General features: G+C 36.5%; 1 long non-coding RNA gene across 2 annotated transcripts in view; it reads left to right on the top strand.

The window, feature by feature from the left end:
- LOC140848710 (uncharacterized) overlaps positions 1-19984 on the top strand; it is a 68121-nt gene extending 48137 nt beyond the window's left edge. For both annotated transcript variants that reach the window (XR_012129820.1, XR_012129819.1), the window contains 3 exons: positions 5923-6031; positions 10912-10986; positions 19808-19984. This is a non-coding gene — a long non-coding RNA (uncharacterized lncRNA). The remainder of the gene's footprint in view (positions 1-5922; positions 6032-10911; positions 10987-19807) is intronic.
- Positions 19985-20320: the final 336 nt, after the last annotated feature.

Here is a 20320-nt window from a genome sequence, read left to right as displayed (position 1 = left end):
TAGTATTTTACATCCATAGAAGTTAAATGTATTTTATAAGAACAGTTTTGGAAAATTATCCTCAAGAGATACTCAGGCATACCTTGGAGAATGGGGTCTTTTGTAAGCTGAGACCCATGTCTGAAACCCTGAGACTTATTTATATAATAATGACTTTCAAACTCTATGACCACATCTCAGAGTAAGAAATGTATTTACCTTTTAACCCAGTTAAATGTGTTAATGTACATTAATGTACTAATTCATATTAACAAAGACACATAGTATACACATGAGATAACATTTTCACAAAAACAATTTGTTCTTGGATGTCGAATGCACTCTCATATTTCTATTCTATTTCCTATTTGAAACGCTAGTCATGACTTATTAAACTAACTTCATAACCCACTAATTGGTCACAAATGACAGTTTGATCAGTGATGATGTTTTGTGTGGCAATATGGAATTGCCTTGCTTTTTGTATTTTCCTATCAAAGGTAGAATATTTCCTCAGTCTCTGAAACAGAACACCACGATCTTTCAAAAAAATCAAACACCAATAACCAGCATAAGAAAAAAAATATTGTAATTCTAACAGCTAACATTTAATGAGTGCTGAACATAGAGCTAAATTCTTTGCATTCATTATCTTATTTAATCATCATAGCAACCCTATGACGGAGGTACTTTTTGAAGGTACATTCTCCACTTTACAAATGATGGAATTGAGTAGTACCCTATATTGCCCACACTACCCCAGTTTTTCCCATCACAATCTACTGGCTACACATCCCACAGAAAGCACAATTAAAAGACTACAATATATTTCATGCTTTCCATGTTCGTTATCTTTACAACTCCACTTCTTAAGGTACTACAGCTTGAACTTCAGAAAGCTCACACAATACATAACTTTCAGGATTCTGATGCTTTTATCTATTTCTATTTTCTATTCTCTGGTATCAGACGGCTTCTATCTCCTCAAAATGCTGCCGCTAGTTACCTAATTTAACATTGTTAGTGGCAGCCAGAGAAACTTTGAGATACAGCCATTTCATCAATTATCTCCAGCTGGGAGGATTTAGTGCTTTTTAAATAGGGCCACAATATCAAGTTCATCTACACTATTAGTGAGGTCTTTATCACTGCCAAGTTCAGAAAGTGCTAAAGCATTTAAAATGTTTTGCTTTTTGTATTTGGGGTGCAGTTCATTTTCTTGCTTTTGCAGAGCTTGGGTTTCATCTCTAAGAGAACCACCACTCAAAATCAAATCCAGAAAGAATTGTGGTATGAATATACCTTAGGTCAGGCAAATAGCATTTACTGAGGGCCGCCTATACAAACCTTCAAAAGGAAGAGAAGTCTTACATGGTCATTCGTGCTCTTCATCAAAGACTTCTACTCTTTCTAGGTATACAATAATGTTGCATCTCTCAAGCCCTTGGAGTTCGGTGAGGTAAAATGACTTGCTTCACAGAGAAGTGTCACTTCCAGGTTTTAAGAGCCAGTGCATGATCTGTGGTGCTCTGTTTCCCTCTGCTATGCTCAGCAGTAATGATCCAAACAACAGCTGCTCTGTCAGCTTGGGTCCCAAAGTAAGACAAAGTGGAAACAAGTTCTAAATAACCCACAATAGAGATACACTATGAGTGATTTTTTTTAAACAATAGATAAACTATATGAATGATTCAAAAAAAAAAAAAACGCTTTTGAGTTCTGGGAATTGCATCTTGACTGATATGACTTTGACTCTGTAATCTGAAAATCTCTGAAGTTTTTAAGACATTAAAAAACACACCAAGAAAATAAAAAGTAAAGAATAAGTATAAATGGAAAATTTTAATTATGTAAACAAGGCAAAAGAGCAAAGAAATCACTAAGTAAATGAATAAACATAAGAGTTGGAGGTTAAGTATGGGCAGGAATTTCAACCGAGTTCAGGCTTAGCAATTACCAACCCAAGAGTTCAGGTACTGACATCAATTCACTCACTCATTCATTCATTCATGTATTCAGTAAGTATAATGAGCTAGGAAGTCAGCTAGCCAGACCCTTGGAAAACCAAAGATAAATCAGTTATTATCACTAATTTAAGATCTCCTCATCTTGTAAGCTTTTCATAAACAAATATCCCCATATTTGATAGTTTTATACCAGACATTTATGCTACAAGAAACAATGCTAGGAAGGAGTTAATTTGCATATAGAGTAGGGTGTAAATGAGGAGAAGATGAAGGGATTCAGCAAGGCTTTAAAACAAAATGTGACTTTTGAGCAGATTCTTCAAGGGTTATTTGTCACAGAGATATGGGAAGGAAAGACATTTCAGTCAAGAAGAGAATCAATTCTTTATTCATTGGTTCAACAGCTGTTTTGGGGTAGGCATTTTTTTAAAGTACTCCGTGTGTTTATCTTGCTACAAGTCTACTAAGTGTCTACTTATCAACCACATCCTACCTGCCAGGAACTGTGCTAGGCTCAGGATATACAACAGGCAAGATATCCTTCCTTACCTCACATTCTAGCTAGGGAAACTTGTGATACTTAATTAAACAAGTAATTACACTTAACTGTGGTCAATGTTCTGACAAGGGAAAGCAGGTTGCTATGCCAGAACATCACAAGGGCACCTAATATAGTCAAAGATGAGAAGGAAAACTGACCAGAGGGAGTTACCTTTAGCTGAGATCTAAAAACTAAGTAAGAGTTAGCCAGGTGAAGAGGAAATGGAAGATGGTTCCAGGGAGAAGCACCAACTATGTGAAAACTTGACTGTAAGAGAGAGCCTCTGATGTTAAAGAAATGGGAAGATATTCTATATGGGTAAAGCACAGAGGAGGCAGGGCTAACATAGTAGAGGACATACAGCTGAGGAAAGGGCAGGAACCAATTTCAGTTTAGTTTTTATCCTGAAATCTGTGGAGAGCCTTTGAAGTGTTTTTAAAATGAGGGCATGATAAACTGTGCATTCTAGAAAATAGTTTGTGTAGCACACAGAGAATGGGAAAGAAGCAGGCCCAGAGACAGCGAGATCAAGTAAGAGGCATTTGTAGGAATTCAGGAGAAAGACAGTGGTAGTTTATTAGTTTAGCAATAGTAGAGATAGAAAGTCTTGGGCATATTTGAGAACTATCTGCAGTAATGAAGTAATCTGGTTTAGGGCTGTATATGAAAAGAGAGAAGATTTGAGGATCATGGTGAAGCTTTGGTGTCCAGTTTTGGCAAATGGATGTAGAGCAGTACCCACTTGATTAGGCAGGGGACACAAAGTTTGCAAAATCACTATGAATAAAGAAGAATCATATATGTAGGGAACTAGATTTGCTCCACATAGTAAGAAATGGAACTCTACTTGAGACAGATGAGACTGATATTTGGTTTAGGTTGAGAGTACACATGCCTTTGAATGTAAATTCTAAGGCAGCAGGATCTGAGCAGGAGATTAAAATGATCTGATTTCATGTAGAAAGATAACTATGGAGATATATGGATTGTGGTGGTGGATTGAAAGAGAAAATGGCTAAAGATGAAATAAGAGATCACTTCAGTTGTCCAGGTGAACAATAGTAAGATCATAAACTGAATCAGCTATGGTGGGGATCAAGAGGAAGGAAAAAACTAGAGATTCAGAGGAAAGAATCAATAGATTTTGATGATAATTGTATCTAATGAGGTCAGGAAAATAGAGGTGCTGAAGATTAGCCAGGAATTCTAGCTTGGTTGACTAGAGAAGTGGCCATTCTCTTAATAAAGGAATACTCTGAAACAAAGGAGTTTCAGAGAAAACATTACATTTTTTTTTTGGACTTGTAAGTTTGACATACCTATGGGATACAGAAAGTACTCAATAGTGTTTTTTGTAATCACAAGATAAATCTGAAGTTTAGGAGGAAGGTTAGGAATGGGAGATGTGGCCATGGGAGTCATCCATACCTACTAAAGCCAAGGCAATGGGTGGTAATCGCCCAGGGAGAACAAATGGAAAGACAGGAAGAGGAAAAGAACACCATGGAAAAGTCTGGTATCTAAGGTGTTATTGGGTGGAGGTAGATGAGAACTATTCTAACCTTTTAAGTTGGAGACACACTGAAAGACAAAAAGATTTCAAGAATCTTGCCATGTATGTATCTATGTGTTAAAGGAATTGCAAAGTGAGAAGCTGATGGAGGGAAGACCGACCCAAAAATTCTAATGGCAAACCAGCCTCAATCTATGGTAATTTTCAACTCCATCATAAATAACACTTAATAGGGATATAAATGATAATAAGTCTTTGACCATAATGAATAATAAAAATGTCACATTTTAGTTCCTTTCTTCACACAATTATTTTCGCATAAATTGGACTATTTTTTATTGAATAAAAAGAAAAATGAAAAGTGACTGTGCAGTCACTAGTAGAGTCAAGAATTAACATTATTATTAGCTGGGCAAATGGGCAAGAAAGAATAGAAAAGGAACTTTTAGTGAATTTGGCTATTTGACTTCTCAAGTGGGAACCTGTCATAAAGCATTAACTTAAAAGTACCTATAACAGTTATCAGCCAAACAAGGTCAGTAAAAAATGGCAAGTGCACAAAGAGACTCCACCTATTCACTCATAATGCTCATTCCACAGCCATCTGGAGATTCCTGGGAATGTTCTAGTGTTTTAGTTTTACAAGTCCTGGTGCGCATGTGTATGACATGATAACATGACATAGCATACCAAGTGTCAGTGTAAAATATTAGTTTTGACTTTAACCAGGTATCTCATTAAAATTAAAAATATACTGTAAATATTTTAAAGAACATAAGCCTCTGTCTAGTTTTTACATACATCAGGAAAAGCCATAAATGTAAAGATGTTTGTCTATATACATGACCAGGGCCCCAAGTAAGTACTGTATAATAGAATGAGTCATTTCCCTGTAAGCAATGATTTGAAATATGCTGCAATTACCATCCTGCCCATGTCACAAGGAGCAAACAAAGCATCAGAGTAACATTTCTATTCCTTACAGACTGTCAAACATTCATCAATGACTTCATGACATGCTGGTAATGACTATTCAGCACATTTACAATAACAGACCTACCAGTTTGGTTTGTAGAGAAGAGGATACTTGGAAATTTGGAGTATTGGGATCATAATTAGTTTCATTACTGCAATCCAAGCAAAACCCAGAAGCTTATATTTTAATTGGCTTGCTAACATAAAACATTTCTAATGAAATTATTTCCAAATTCAGAAATGATGAGAGAAAAGAAGCAAGTTGTATTTCAAAATATCTTAATACTTCATATTGGGAGGTTAGAAACTATTATCTATTTGGCATAAATCATCCTGACATTCTCCTAAAATGAATACTTTCTTCAGTGAAAAAGTTCTTGGAGCCTATGGTACAAAGAGCTGAATTAACAAACTGGAAAACTGGAGTAGAATAAAGGGCTGTTTTAGTTTGCTAGGGCTGCCGTAACAAAATACCCCAAACAATGTGGCTTAAACAACAGAAATTTATTGTCTTGCAGTCAATGGAGGCTAGTAGTCCAAGATCAAGGGGTCAGCAGATTGGCTCCTTTTGAAGGCCATGAAGAAAAGATCTATTCCAGGAATCTCCCTCCTCTTGGTCTGTAGTTGACTATCTTTCCCTGTGTCTCTCCATATCATCTTCCTTCTATGAATGCCTCTGTGTCCAAATTCCCCCATTTTTATAAAGACACTAGTCATATTGGGTTAAGTCCCACCCTAATGACTCACTTTAACTTGATTACCTCTGTAAAGACCCTATGTCCAAAAAACATCACAGGCTAAGATACTAGGGGTTAAGACTCCAACACTTCTTTCTGGGGAAGGCACAATTTAATCCATAAGAATGGTTAGAATAATCCTTTGGGGAATGTAAATGAATGGCTTCAAGTCCATCCACTTACCTGTTATCTGCTTTCAACTATCCACAGGAACAAAATAAAACAGACACATCAGAGATACATTACCACAGAGTTAAGTTGCTGAAAGAAGTGAATTTGCAATGCCAGCTCAGTTGCTTAAAGATGCAAATATTAACAGGTAATTTTCTTATAGACTCACCCCATTATTGCCTCAGCAAAACTGACTAGGGAAAATATCATCTACATGCTTAGCTATCTGATATCACTTGCAACCATTACAATTAATCACAATTTTAAGTTCTAGTGGTATGAGACATTGAATTCTACATTAAATTTTCCTATCACTGACACTCCAGGGCATTATAAAAAAGTATCATCTCTAACAAAGTATCTTCTCTCTAAAGCTGAACAAAACAGCAATGCATCAAATGAAGATGAATTTGGTCTTGTATCTGACAAAGTCTGAAGAGACTTTGGCTTACTCACCTGTTGACCTGGGCTCACAGAGAGATTTGTTCTAAGGAGAGGCAATAACTTTACAAAGTGTTGCCATTGTAGAGGCTTGAGTGGACTATTTCCTACTATACTGCATCTTCCTGACAAACTCGGAAAATGAACTCTGTTCCAAGGAAATAATATAACCATTGCAGAAAGATGTCCATCTGATAATTATTTCTAGTAACAGAATTTTAAATACATACTCAGTATCAATCAATAGCTCAATATCAATCATTAACTATGTTACATTTACTCTATGACAGATTTTTCTCAGTTATTAAAATTAATAAACATAAAGATTATAGAGTGGCCTGACCATATGATACTATAGTGAAACACACAGCTGAAAACTCCATTCATGCTGTCAAAATTTGCTTTCAATCAACTTTTGAGTGTCCTTAAGGAGTAATTGAGAATTACTAGACAACTGAAAATTTTTTCTAACATAAAATGCATTGCTCCAAACAAAGAGGGATGAATACTACTTGGAAAAAAGAGACTATGGAAAAACAAACTTCAAATGAAAGCTATAATTTATATCCTTAGTGAGATATGGATCAACAAAATAAGAATAAATAATATTTTAAACATTTTTAAACAAAAAATAAGAATTCAAAAAGCTGTGAAAGTCAACCTAAGGTATAAGGATAGCAAACTCAATAGGATAGTTGAATGAACAAGAAAATCTCAATAAAAAATTAAAGCAAAAAAGATACATATGGAAAAGAAGTAGAAAACATTAAGAAAATTAGAGAATAGTACAGGAGGTCCAACACCAGATAATAGGAGTTCAAGACAGAGATGACAGAATATGGAGGGAAGAAAATTAGAAAAATAAATAAATAAATCAGAAGAACATCAAGATTTGAAGGATAAGAGTTTCAAGAATTGGAAGAGTTTGATCAGTGCCTACTATGATTAAAGAAAATAGACTTACACTACAATTATTATGAAACTTTGGAACCCTGGAGACAAAGAGAAGGACCTAGAACATCCAATGAGAAAAAAATCAAGTTACATGAAACTTATCAGGAATCACAATGTGTGCAACTTTTCCAAATTAACAAAAACTGAAATAAAATGGAACAGTGGCTTCAAATTTCATAAGATGACTTCCCATGTAGACTTCTATATCTAGCTAAATTAGCAACTAAGATGAATGTCAACTCTAAAGGTCTTTTTAGACATGCAAGGTACCTCAAGTTTGTGTTCTCTCAGAAACAACTCCTGAGACAAGGATTTTAATACAAATAGTTTATTGGGGAAGTGACTTCAGAGAGTACCACTAAGGGAGTGGAAAATCAAGACACGGAAGGGAAGGAAGCAAAAAAAAAATAAAGAATGCTTTGCTATGTACCTCTACAGACAACTAGGAGTCAGTCCTCCTGAGAAATTGCAGGAGACTCATAGACTGTACATCATAATTATCCTTGCCAAAGCGGTAAAAAATCTGATCCATCATTGTCTGTGGACCTCACCTGTGTATGAACCAGTTGAAATTCTAAGTTGGAGAGTCAGAGGTACTTGTAGTCATATCTAACAATGGATATGTAACTTTGAATATCAAAGGAATCTGGGGAGAGCATCAAGAGCATCTGCTGCAGGTTACAAAACACTTTCTCATGAAGTTCTGGAAGGAAAAGAGAAAGGCATGGTGTTCTGGAAACAGAAAATGCAACTCAGGAGAAAGGTGAAGGATTCCCCTTGGGGTAATGGAAAATGGAGATCAAGCTGACAACTCCAGAACCACCAACTGAGAATTGAGATCAGTAAGCCCCAGGAATGTTGTCCCCAATAACATAAAATTGATACAATGACTGATGTTTCATCAGAGGAAATTGAGACAACTGAGGAAAACTTTAAAGCTGAATAATGGAAAAGGACACAGAAAACTAAGAAAACAAAAGAGTAAGACAGTTATTAACTTGAAGGAACAACAAAAAAGATGCAAGAAAAAGTAATTATAACATACTGCATGAATGAGGTGCTATTCTATATTTTTTCTCAACAGTTTATCATATCTGTACATAGACACCTACTTGCCAGTTTTTAAAGCCATATATTCTTAATAAGAATGCATTATAATTCATGCAACACCTCCTTTATGATAAATATTTTGCTTATATTGTTTTTTTCTATTACAAATAATGCTATAACAAACATCATTGAAATTTCTTTAGGATAATTAAAATTTTCTGTAGGATATATTAATAAGACTAAATTTTGAGTCAAATGGTATACACATTTAAAGTTTTGATAGGTGTTTTTTGGCCAAATTCTTCTCCAAAATAATTTTCACCAATTTATACTCCCACCAACAGTGCACAGTAGTCTCCATATATTCTCCTACAGTGGATATTATTAATCTGCATTTTGTGACTTTTTTTTCTTTTTGACAATTAAAATTAAGATGGTAAGATGGAGAATTTCTCTCTTTTTTTTACTTAATTATACATATGAATTATTTTAATTTTGTTTCAATGCACTACTTTTAAATTAAACTAACACAAATAAGCTAACACAATTGATTAATTTAATTGAATCTTCATACTGTACAGTTTTTCAAACTAGTGCTCTAAAGTCATGAAGAATTATAGTTGTCTTTAATGCTGAGTTATTTTACTCCATAAATTCACAATCTATTCTGTCATTGATAAGACAGCTGCCAAATAACCAGTACAGTTATCAAGAGATCATCTTTGATATTTTAAAGAATCCATATATCTTGCACTGTTCATTAATTTCTAAGTACCTGACTTTGTAAAATTCCAGATCCTTCAACCAAGAAGCACGTATACGTAAGGAGAAGGAAAATATATAATTCCCATTTCTCAAATGAAATACAGGGTGATTAATGAAAACCAGTGACAATAAATGAGGAATCATATTAAATTATGTAAATTGATGATCACTCCTTATTCTGTGAGGTCTCTTAGTTCTGTACTAAAGATTCTGCCATCCACAGGTGTAGACCAACTACTTTGTGTCATAGAATTTTACATACTGTCTCCTAAATTTCTAAAAATATCCATTAAATGTTTTCTGGCATAATAACCTCCTTTATTAAAACAAGTAATTATTTATTTGCATTGATAATTTTTCTGACAGGATTTTAAGCTAATTATTTTATCCCACACATAAGAAGATAGACTCCAGTGTTTTATCAATTTCACAAAACCATGGACCATCCTCCACCAAAAAATCCCAAAATTTAACAATAAAATCTCATAATCATAAAATAAGAGTTTAAACATTAGTCGTTTTTAATAACTATTGGCTGTCAAACTAAGTAATCTGAGCAAAAATAAGTCACATGTTATTTGGCCTTTTTTTTCAGATTAACTATTTCAAGCTTTAAAATCTCAAAAATCCTGAGACTGAGTTTGTGAACATCCCAACTGTGACTTTAGAATAGTTGTGGTTCCAGTCATTGTTTTGAAATGAGTTCTGCTGATAACTTTTTAACAAGGTCCAAAATATGATATGGGCACTGTTGCACTTGATATGTGTAGGGACTTGAGAAGCAGAGCAACTTCCCTGTCCATGCAGTGAATCTTACTTACCTTCATTATTAAAGGGCCGCTGTTGAAAAAAAAATGCCATAGATACAAAGACAGAGACAGGGCAGAATGCAAGCTGGGAGCCTGGACACTGCAAACAATCACACAGTACATGAGGACCAGAAGTGCTTTCCCATTAATTAGGCTCAGACTCTTATTGCAATATTTGTTCCATTCTGGGCTCCACAGCAATATAGAGATGTTGGAGAGAGTTGGGAGGTGAGCCCTGACAATGATTAAAGGGTTGGACTAAGAAAGGAATGAACAAATTGCTAAATTTGGAAAAGAAGGGACTTCTATTTTAAAATGGCTTCCAAGTAATGGGAATGATTAATAGATAAAAATAGAAACTCAGCTGCTTTTCATTCCCACTATGAACAGAATAAGAGAAAACAGGTGAAACTAAATATGAGCATTGAGGCTGCCAACAGTTTAGCAAGTCACAAGCAGCAGTGTGTACAGTGACCAGTTGTGATATTTCAATCCACACAATCTGTAAAGTAGAGCAACGATGGAGGTAAATGTGCCATTGCCACCAGAAATTATAACAAATGAGTGTGTGTTGGAGGGAGGCAGGAAACAGTCCTAAAAGCATTGAGCATTAATCCCCATTCCAGACCATCACAGTATTTGTGTGGCAATCCTGATGTATAAGCTAAAATACCCTGAAACTAGGCTGTCTGAATTTTGATTCCTGACTCTTCTATACTAGCTTTGTGTCCTTAGGCAAGATTCTTAACCTGTCTGTTCTTTCATTTCCTCATCTGTAAAAAGGGGGAAATAGTGGTATGTTGGACCTTATAGAGCTGTTGAGAGAATTGATGAGTGTGTGTGTCTGTGTGTGTGTGTGTGTGTGTCTGTGTGTGTGTGTGTGCACACTCATGTATTTTTTTAAATTATTCCTCAATCAGAAGATAAGTGAGTTTGAGGAATGTATTTTGGGTAAGTTTTACTTTATTTAGCCTCAACATTCTAATGTTCAGAATTCTCTCTTCACCAGCATTTGCAGCAAGTGCACTAAATGCAGATTTTTATGCTGATGGTGACTTTGAGGCAGAATCCATGAAACCCTCAGGTATGAATAATGCAAAACATATTCACATTTATCAAATATTTGCAATTTAAAATTCAGTTGTCTCTTTATGATAGGTAACCCATGTTATTTTATACAGTAATTCTTTCTTCATAAGATATTACCTAGAGCATTAATTTCTATTCAGAATACCTAATAGAGATCACAGTACATAATATATATCAATTAATCAATGGCTGACTATGGATCTAGAGTCCTGGCCTTTGGCCAACTCCTCTGCATATTCCCCTTTGCTGGTTTGTGATTGATGACAAAGCAGTTCCCTGTTACAGTAGAGTAAATGCCCACCCACAATCTTGACCAGATTGCCTAATGAATTGCAAAAATTGGTTAAAGAAAACAACAACCAGCATAAAAGAGGGCTTTATATACTGGAAGAAAACTAAATCTTTTGATGTATTTATTTAAAAGCCATGGATGGTCACTGCTTAGGGGGAAAAAAAACCTCCTACAATTTCATATCTTATCTCTAAAAGATTATAATCTAAAATGAAATGGTAGGACTATATTGGATAACTAAAACCACTTTAAGATTTAGTATTTATGTCATTCAGAACAGAGAAATAACATGGTCTACATTCCTTCTGTCAGTCTGCAGTAAAATCACGTCAATTGTTCAATCCAGATTTAAAGTAAATAAACATGCTCTATTATGCACCACTCTGCACACAGAAATGCTTCCCCTTACAGTAATGATTTAAAACTGTTCAACTCATATGCACAAATTCTGTACTACGATTTTCCTTTTCACAATTATGTGGGAAAAAAAGCTTAAGAAAAATATAAGTAAGACTAATTTCTGAATGTAGACTGAGGATCTAAAGGAGAGATAATATATCCAGGGTCTTTCTTTTTAGGCAAAAACAGTCCTTGGTTTCTGTTAGTTGACCAGGGTGGTCGGGAATAAGCCATACCAGGAACAGATGACACCTGTGGTGGAAGGGGACTGAGTTCATGTGTGTCTGAGCCTGGACATCTCCCTGAACATCACATAGCAACAGAGCAAACTGGGAGGAACTCTATTTACACACTCTAAACCATGTGGCTTCTGAGGATGAGCATTTTAAATATATTTCTAGAGATACACATAAATACCAATAACACTTTCACCCACCTCTCTCAGGCCCGTGAGACTGAAATTTATTTCTACATTTAGAAACACTCCTTCACAGAGCTTAACATATACTTCTTTTAAATGTTATAAATGATACCATAAATGAAGTCAAGAGACCAACAATTGGAAAAAAACTTCCAACATATATGATGGGGAATAGATAAGTATCCCTCATACACTCAGAGCTCCTAGACATAGGACTAGAAGATAAGGAACAATGGTAAAATGGGCAAATGATATAAAGTAATATTTCACATAAGAATAAATACATATTTACCAGCAATAAAGTTATGAAAATATACTTAATCTTACTAGTAGTCACTGGAATGCAAATCTAAACAATGAGATGTCATTTTTCAAATATCAGATCAATAAACATAATTTTTTGTTGTAATAACGAGTGAAATGACAATACAGAAAACTCAGCAACCTCAAGGGCTGCTGATGAGACAAACCAGAATCGACAAAAACAAACATTTTGGAAAGTAGTCCAGCAATATTTCTGAAATTTTAAAGATACAGATATCCAACCCAGCAAAGCACTCTGGGAAATCTGTACCTGTAGTGGGCATTTGTTGCCTTAAGATCCTAGTATTAATTTCTTTTTTTTAATTTTATTTTGATATCTTTCATGTACAATTACTTAAACAACATTATGGTCACAAGACTCCCCCTATTATCAAGTCCCCACCACATACCCCATTATAGTCACTGTCCATCAGTATAGTAAGATGCTATAGAGTCACTACTTGTCTTCTCTATGATATACTGCCTTCCCCGTGCCCCCTGCCAGCTACGTTATGTATGCTAATCATAATGCCCTTTTTCCTATTATCCTTCCCTCCCTTCCCACCCACCCTCCCCAGTCCTTTTCCCTTTGTTAACTGTTAGTCCATTCTTGGGTTCTGTGAGTCTGCTGCTGTTTTGTTCCTTCAGTTTTTTCTTTGTTCTTATACTCCACAGGTGAGTGAAATCATCTGATACTTGTCTTTCTCTGCCTGGCTTATTTCACTGAACATAATACCCTCTAGCTCCATCCATGTTGTTGCAACTAGTAGGATTTGTTTTCTTCTTGTGGCTGAATAATATTCCATTGTGTAAATGTACCACTTCTTCTTTATCCATTCTTCTACTGATGGACATTTAGGTTTCCCCCATTTCTTGGCTATTGTAAATAGTGCTGTGATAAACATAGAAGTGCATATGTCTTTTTCAAACTGGGCCACTGCATTCTTAGGGTAAATTCATAAGAGTGGAATTCCTGGGTCAAATGATATTTCTATTTTGAGTTTTTTGAGGAACGTCCATACTGCTTTCCACAGTGGTTGAACTGGTTTACATTCCCACCAGCAGTGTAGGAGGGTTCACCTTTCTCCACATCCTAACCAACATTTGTTGTTTGTCTTTTGGATGTTGGCCATCCTAACTGGTGTGAGGTGATATCTCATTGTGGTCTTAATTTGCATTTCCCTGATGATTAGCGATGTGGAGCATCTTTTCATGTGTCTGTTGGCCATCTGAATTTCTTCTTTGGAGAAGTGTCTGTTCAGATCCTGTGTTCATTTTTTTATTGGATTATTTGCTTTTTGTTTGTTGAGGTGTATGAGCTCTTTATATATTTTGGATGTCAAGCCTTTATTGGATCTGTCATTTATGAATATATTCTCCCATACTATAGGATATCTTTTTGTTCTACTGGTGGTATCCTTTCCTCTACAGAAGCTTTTTAGTTTGACATAATCCCACTTGTTCATTTTTCCTTTTGTTTCCCTTGCCTGGGGAAGTATGTTCATGAAGAAGTTGATCATGTTTATGTCCAAGAGATTTTTGCTTGTATTTTTTTCAAAGAGTTTTAAATTTTATGACTTACATTCAGGTCTTTGATCCATTTTGAGTTTACTTTTGTGTACGAGGTTAGACAATAATTCAGTTTCATTCTCTCACATGTAGCTGTCCAGTTTTGCCAACACCAGCTGTTGATTAGGCTGTAATTTCCCCATTGTATATTCATGGCTCCTTTGTTGTATATTACCTAACTATGTATGCATGGGTTTATATCTGGGCTCTCTATTCTGTTCCACTAGTCTGTGGGTCTGTTCTTGTGCCAGTGCCAAATTGTCTTGATTACTGGGGCTTTGTAGTAGAGCTTGAAGTCAGGGAGAATAATTCCCCCTGCTTTATTCTTCCTACTCAGGATTGCTTTGGCTATTCAGGGTCTTTTTTGGTTCCGTATGAATTTTAGAACTGTTTGCACTAGTTCATTGAAGAATGCTGTAGGTATTTTGATAGGGATTGCATTGAATCTGTAGATTGCTTTATGCAGCATGGCCATTTTGACAATATTAATTCTTCCTAGGCAAGAGCATGGGATGAGTATCCATTCATTAGTGTCCTCTTTAATTATTTTAAGAGTGTACTGTAGTTTTCAGGGTATAGGTCTTTCATTTCCTTGGTTAAGTTTATTCCTAGGTATTTTATTCTTTTTGATGCTATTGTGAATGGAATTGTTTTCCTGACTTCTCTTTCTGCTGGTTCATCATTAGTGTATAGGAATGCAACAGATTTCTGTGTATTAATTTTGTATCCTGAAACTTTGCTGAATTCAGATATTAGATCTAGTAGGTTTGGAGTGGATTCATTAAAGTTTTTTATTTAGAATATCATGTAATCGGCAAACAGGGACAGTTTGGCTTCTTCCTTGCCAATCTGGATGCCCATTATTTCTTTGTGTTGTCTGATTGCTGTGGCTAGGACCTACAGAACTATGCTGAATAAAAGTGGGGAGAGTAGGCATCCTTGTCTTGTTTCCAATCTTAGGTGAAAATCTTTCAGCTTCTTGCTATTAAGTATAATGTTGGCTGTGGGTTTATCATATATGGCCTTTATTATGTTGAGGTACTTTCCCTCTGTACCAGTTTTGTTGAGAGTTTTTATCATGAACGGGTGTTGAATTTTCTCAAACGCTTTTTCAGCATCTATGGAGATGATCATGTGGGTTTTGTCCTTTTTGTTGATGTACTGAATGAGGTTGATGGATTTTCAAAGGTACCATCCTTGCATCCATGGGATGAATCCCACTTGATCATTTTGGATGATCTATTTTATGTATTTTTTAATTTAGTTTGCTAATATTTTGCTGAGTATTTTTGCATCTATGTTCATCAGGGATATTGGTCTGTAATTTTCTTTTTTTGTGCTGTCTTTGCCTGGTTTTGGTATTAGAATGATGTTGGCCTCGTAGAATGAGTTTTTGAGTATTCCCTCCTCTTCTACTTTTTGGAAAACTTTAAGGAGGATGGGTCTTAGGTCTTCACTAAATGTTTGATAAAATTCAGCACTGAAATCATCTGGTACAGCGGTTTTGTTCTTAGGTAGTTTTCTGATTATCAATTCAATTTTCTTGCTGGTAATTGGTCTATTCAGATTTTCTGTTTCTTCCTGTGTCAACTTTGGAGGGTTGTATTTTTCTAGAAAGTTGTCCATTTCTTCTATGTTATCCAGTTTGTTACCATATAATTTTTCATAATATTCTCTCATAATTCTTTGTATTTCTGTGGTGTCCATGGTGATTTTTCCTTTCTCATTTCTGATTCTGTCTTTTTTTCTTGTTTAGTCTGGTTAGGGGTTTATCTATTTTGTTTATTTTCTCAAAGAAATAGCTCCTGCTTTCATTAATTCTTTCTATTGTTTATTCTTCTCAATTTTATTTATTTCTACTTTAATCTTTATTATGTTCCTCCTTCTACTGACTTTGGGCCTCATTCATTCTTCCTTTTCTAGTTTCATTACTTGTGAGTTTAGACTGTTCATTTAGGATTGTTCTTTCCTGAGGTAGGCTTGTATTGCAATATACTTCCCTCTTAGCATGGCCTTTGCTGCATCCCACAGATTTTGTGTTGTTGAATTATTGTTGTCATTTGTCTCCATATATTGCTTGATTTCTGTTTTTATTTGGTCTTTGATACATTGATTATTCAGGAGCATGTTATTAAGCCTCCTTGTGTTTGTGGGCTTTTTCATTTTCTTTGTGTAATTTTATTTCTAGTTTCATACCTTTGTAATCTGAGGAGCTGGTTGGTACAATTTCAGTCATTTTGAATTTACTGAGGCTCTTTGTGTCCTAGTATATGATCTATTCTTGAAAATGTTCGATGTGCACTTGAGAAGAATGTGTATCCTGTTGCTTTTGGATGGAGCTTTCTGCAGATGTCCATTAGGTCCATCTGTTCTAATACATTGTTCAGTACCTCTGTCTCTTTACTTACTTTCTGTCTGGTTGATCTGTCCTTTGGAGTAAGTGTTGTATTGAAGTCTCCTAAAATGAATGCATTGCATTCTATTTCTCCCTTTAATTCTGTTAGTGTTTGTTTCACATATGTAGGTGATCCTGTGTTGCGTGCATACATATTTATAATAGTTATATCCTCTTTTTGGACGGAACCCTTTATCATTATGTAATGTCCTTCTTTGTCTTTTGTGACTTTCTTTGTTTTGAAGTCTATTTTGTCTGATACAAGTACTGCTACTCCTGCTTTTTTCTCCCTGTTAGTTCCATGAAATACCATTTTCCATCCCTTTACTTTCAGTCTGTTTATGTCTTTGGGTTTGAAGTGAGGCTCTCGTAGGCAGCATATGGACAGGTCTTGTTTTTTAATCCATTCAGTGACTCAATGTCTTTTGGTTGGTGCATTCAAACCATTTACCATTAGGGTGGTTATCGACAGGTATGTACTTATTGCCATTGCAGGTTTTAGATTCGTGGTTACCAAAGGTTCAAGGGTAATTCCCTTACTATCTAACAGTCTAATTAACTCACTTCATGTGCTATTACAAAAAAAACCTAAAGGTTCTTCTTTTTTTTTCCTCCTTTTTCTTCCTCCTCCATTCTTTGTATGTTATGAATCATATTCTGTGCTCTTTGTCTATCCCTTCAGTGACATCTATTTAGCTTTAGGAATACTTCCATCTATAGGAGTCCCTCCGAAATGCACTGTAGAGGTGGTTTGTGAGAGGTGAATTCTCTCAACTTTTTCTTATCTGAAAATTGCTTAATCCCTCCTTCAAATTTAAATGATAACCTTGCCAGGTATAGTGTTCTTGGTTCCAGGCCCTTCTGCTTCACTGCATTAAATATATCATACCACTCTCTTCTGGCCTGTAAGTTTTCTGTTGAGAAGTCTGATGATAGCCTGACGGGTTTTCCTTTTATGTGATCTTTTTTCTCTCTTCAACTGCTTTTAAAAGTCTGTCTTTATCCTTGATCTTTGCCATTTCAATTATTGTATGTCTTCATGTTGGATTCCTTGGGTCAGTTGTATTGGGAGATCTGTGCACCTCCATGGCTTGAGAGACTATCTCCTTCCCCAGACTGGGGAATTTTTCAGTAATTACATCATCAATGACACTTTCTATCCTTTTTTCTCTCTTCTTCTTCTTCTTCTGGTACCCCGATAATATGAATATTGTTCTGTTTGGTCACACAGTTCTCTCTATATTGTTTCATTCTTAGACATTGTTTTTTGTCTTTCTGCCTCAGCTTCTTTGTATTCCTCTTCCCTAATTTCTATTCCATTTACCATCTCTTCTACGACATCTAATCTGCTTTTAAATTCTTCCACTGTATGTTTCATTTCATATATGGAATTTCTTAATGATTGAATATCTGACTTAAATTCATTCCTGAGTTCTTGAATACTTTTATGTACCTCCATGAGCATGCTTATGATTTTTATTAGGAACTCTCTTTCAGACAGATTGGTGAGTTCAGTTTCATTAGGTCCTTTTTCTGGTATCTGTGAGATTTTTGGTCTGAACCATGTTCTTTTGATGTTTCATATTTCTGTGTGGTGCCCACTAGTGCCCAGAAGCTCTAGTCTCTGGAGCTGCTCAGCCCCTAGAGTGAGGCTGGGTGTTGTAGGGGAGTGGAGCTGGTGCCTAGGGAGAGGAAAAATCTGTTTCGTTATTCCCGTCTGTGATGCCTGTCTCAAGTGTCAGAGCCAGTGGGCCAAGCACACAGGTGTAAGTCTCTGTGCTTTGCATCTATAGTTGTTGTAGGCTGAGCCTCCTCTGGCTGGCCTGATGCCAACGCAGTGATTGCCAGTTTACGAACCAGTGCTGGCAGGCTAGGAGGAAGGCGCAGCAGGCTGCATGTCACATTGGGGGGCCTCAGAGCTGAGTAGGCAGCCAGGGGGATGGGGCACCTGAAGCTCCTCAAAGTTCCCAACCAGCTGGGCATAGCATGCCCAGACAACCTTGTCCAGCTCTTCCCTCCCCCACACAGCAAGCTCAGTGCAAACCCCGCTCCTTCAGCAGCCCTGCAGCCCTCTCACAGCTAGGAAGCCTCTTAGACCGCCTGCCTTTCCTTTGTCCCAGAGCGGCTGGGTGTGGATCCCCTCCTCCAAAAATGGCCACAATCCATCTCTCAAGCACTCCACCTGTCTGAACTCCCCATCATCCAGAGCACCACACAGTGTAGGTTTCTGCTCCCAAAGCAGACCTCCAGGGCTCGGTGTTCAGAAGTTCTAGGCTTCTACCCCTTCACCCACTCTGTTTCTCTTCCTTCAGCTGGTAAGCTGGGGTCGGGGAAGGGCTTGGGTCCTGGCTGATAAAGGCTTTCGTATGTTACCCTGTGTTCGTGAGGTGTGCTCTGTTCATGAGGTCTGCATGCAGTCTGGTTCAGCCTTCTTTCTTGTTGCTGTTTTAGGGTTAGTTGTAGCAATTAACTATATTTTCATACTATTTGTGGTTTGGGGAGGAATTCTCTGTCTCACCTCTCACACTGCCATCTTGAATACTCTCATTTCTTTTTTTAAAAATAACTGCACCTCATTATTTACAATAGCCAAGTAATGGAAGCAACCTCATGTCCATCAGTAGATGAGTGGATAAAGAAGATGTGGTATATATACACAATGGAATATTATTCAGCCATAAGAAGAAAACAAATCCTACCATTTGCAACAACATGGATGGAGCTAGAGGGTACTATGCTCAGTGAAATAAGCCAGGCAGAGAAAGAGAGGTATCAAATGATTTCACTCATATGTGGAGTATAAGAACAAGGAAAAAAACTGAAGGAACAAAACAGCAGCAGACTCACAGAACCCAAGAATGGACTAACAGTTACAAAGGGAAAAGGATTGGGGAGGATGGGTAGGAAGGGAGGGATAAGGGCTTGCAGGGAGGAAAGGGGCATTATGATTAGCATGTATAATGTGGTAGGAGACACGGGGAGGGCTGTGCAACACAGAGAAGACAAGTAGTGATTCTACAGCATCTTACTACGCTGATGGACAATGACTGTAATGGGTTTGTTGGGGGGACTTGATGATGGGGGGAGTCTAGTAAACATAATGTTCCCATTGTAATTGTAGATTAATGATAGCAAAATATAAAAAATAAAAAAAATAACTGCACCTCAGTTGTCCTTTGGGTCACCACACTTCCTTCATTTTCAGTCCATCTGCTTTGGTAAGGCTGGCCTCATGCTCCAAAGGCTAGAGGGACCATGACCCCTATGCTTGGTCAACAGAATACTGGCCCCTGCTCATAATGACTTGTTCAGGGATTGGCAGCCAGGCCAATGAAAGTCCTACCCAGGACTCCTGATAAAACTATTGGGAAAGAAAATCTCTCTTAGCACCGTAGAATGAGATTTAAGACTGGAACTGATGATGACTATTTTGTCAGTAAAAGGAGAAGGACTGCCTGAGAATGAAGCTCACAGAGAAGAAAGCTGAAATAAGAACCAGAAGGAAACAGGACTCCTGAAAGCTTCATTTCAGTCCCTGGATCTAACAGAACCCGAATCCTATATTTCTCCATGCTTTTCAACTACCTGGGCTGATTGAGTTGAACTGATCTTGAGTACCCATGTTATAGAATATTATGCAACTTGTTAAAAACAAAGAGCTAGAACTACCTATATTAAAAAGAACTGGCAAACTTTAGTCTTTAAAGAGATGTATATAGTAAATATATTGGAGTTTACCACAAAAAGGTTTCTGTTATGAGCACTCGACTCTGCCTTTGTAGTGCAAAATAATCATAAACAATATATTTGGCATAGCCTGATTTCGCCTGTGAACCATAGTATGCCTATCCTTAACCTAGAAGAATGCTCATGATAAATCACGAAAAGAAAAGTGATATGATTTTAATCAAAGAAATTATTTCAAGAACAACCTATATATAAACATGTAT

Source organism: Manis javanica, chromosome 4 (genome assembly GCF_040802235.1).
Source record: "Manis javanica isolate MJ-LG chromosome 4, MJ_LKY, whole genome shotgun sequence".
Classification (NCBI taxonomy): Eukaryota; Metazoa; Chordata; class Mammalia; order Pholidota; family Manidae; genus Manis; species Manis javanica.
This window is presented reverse-complemented; position numbering and strand designations above follow the sequence as displayed.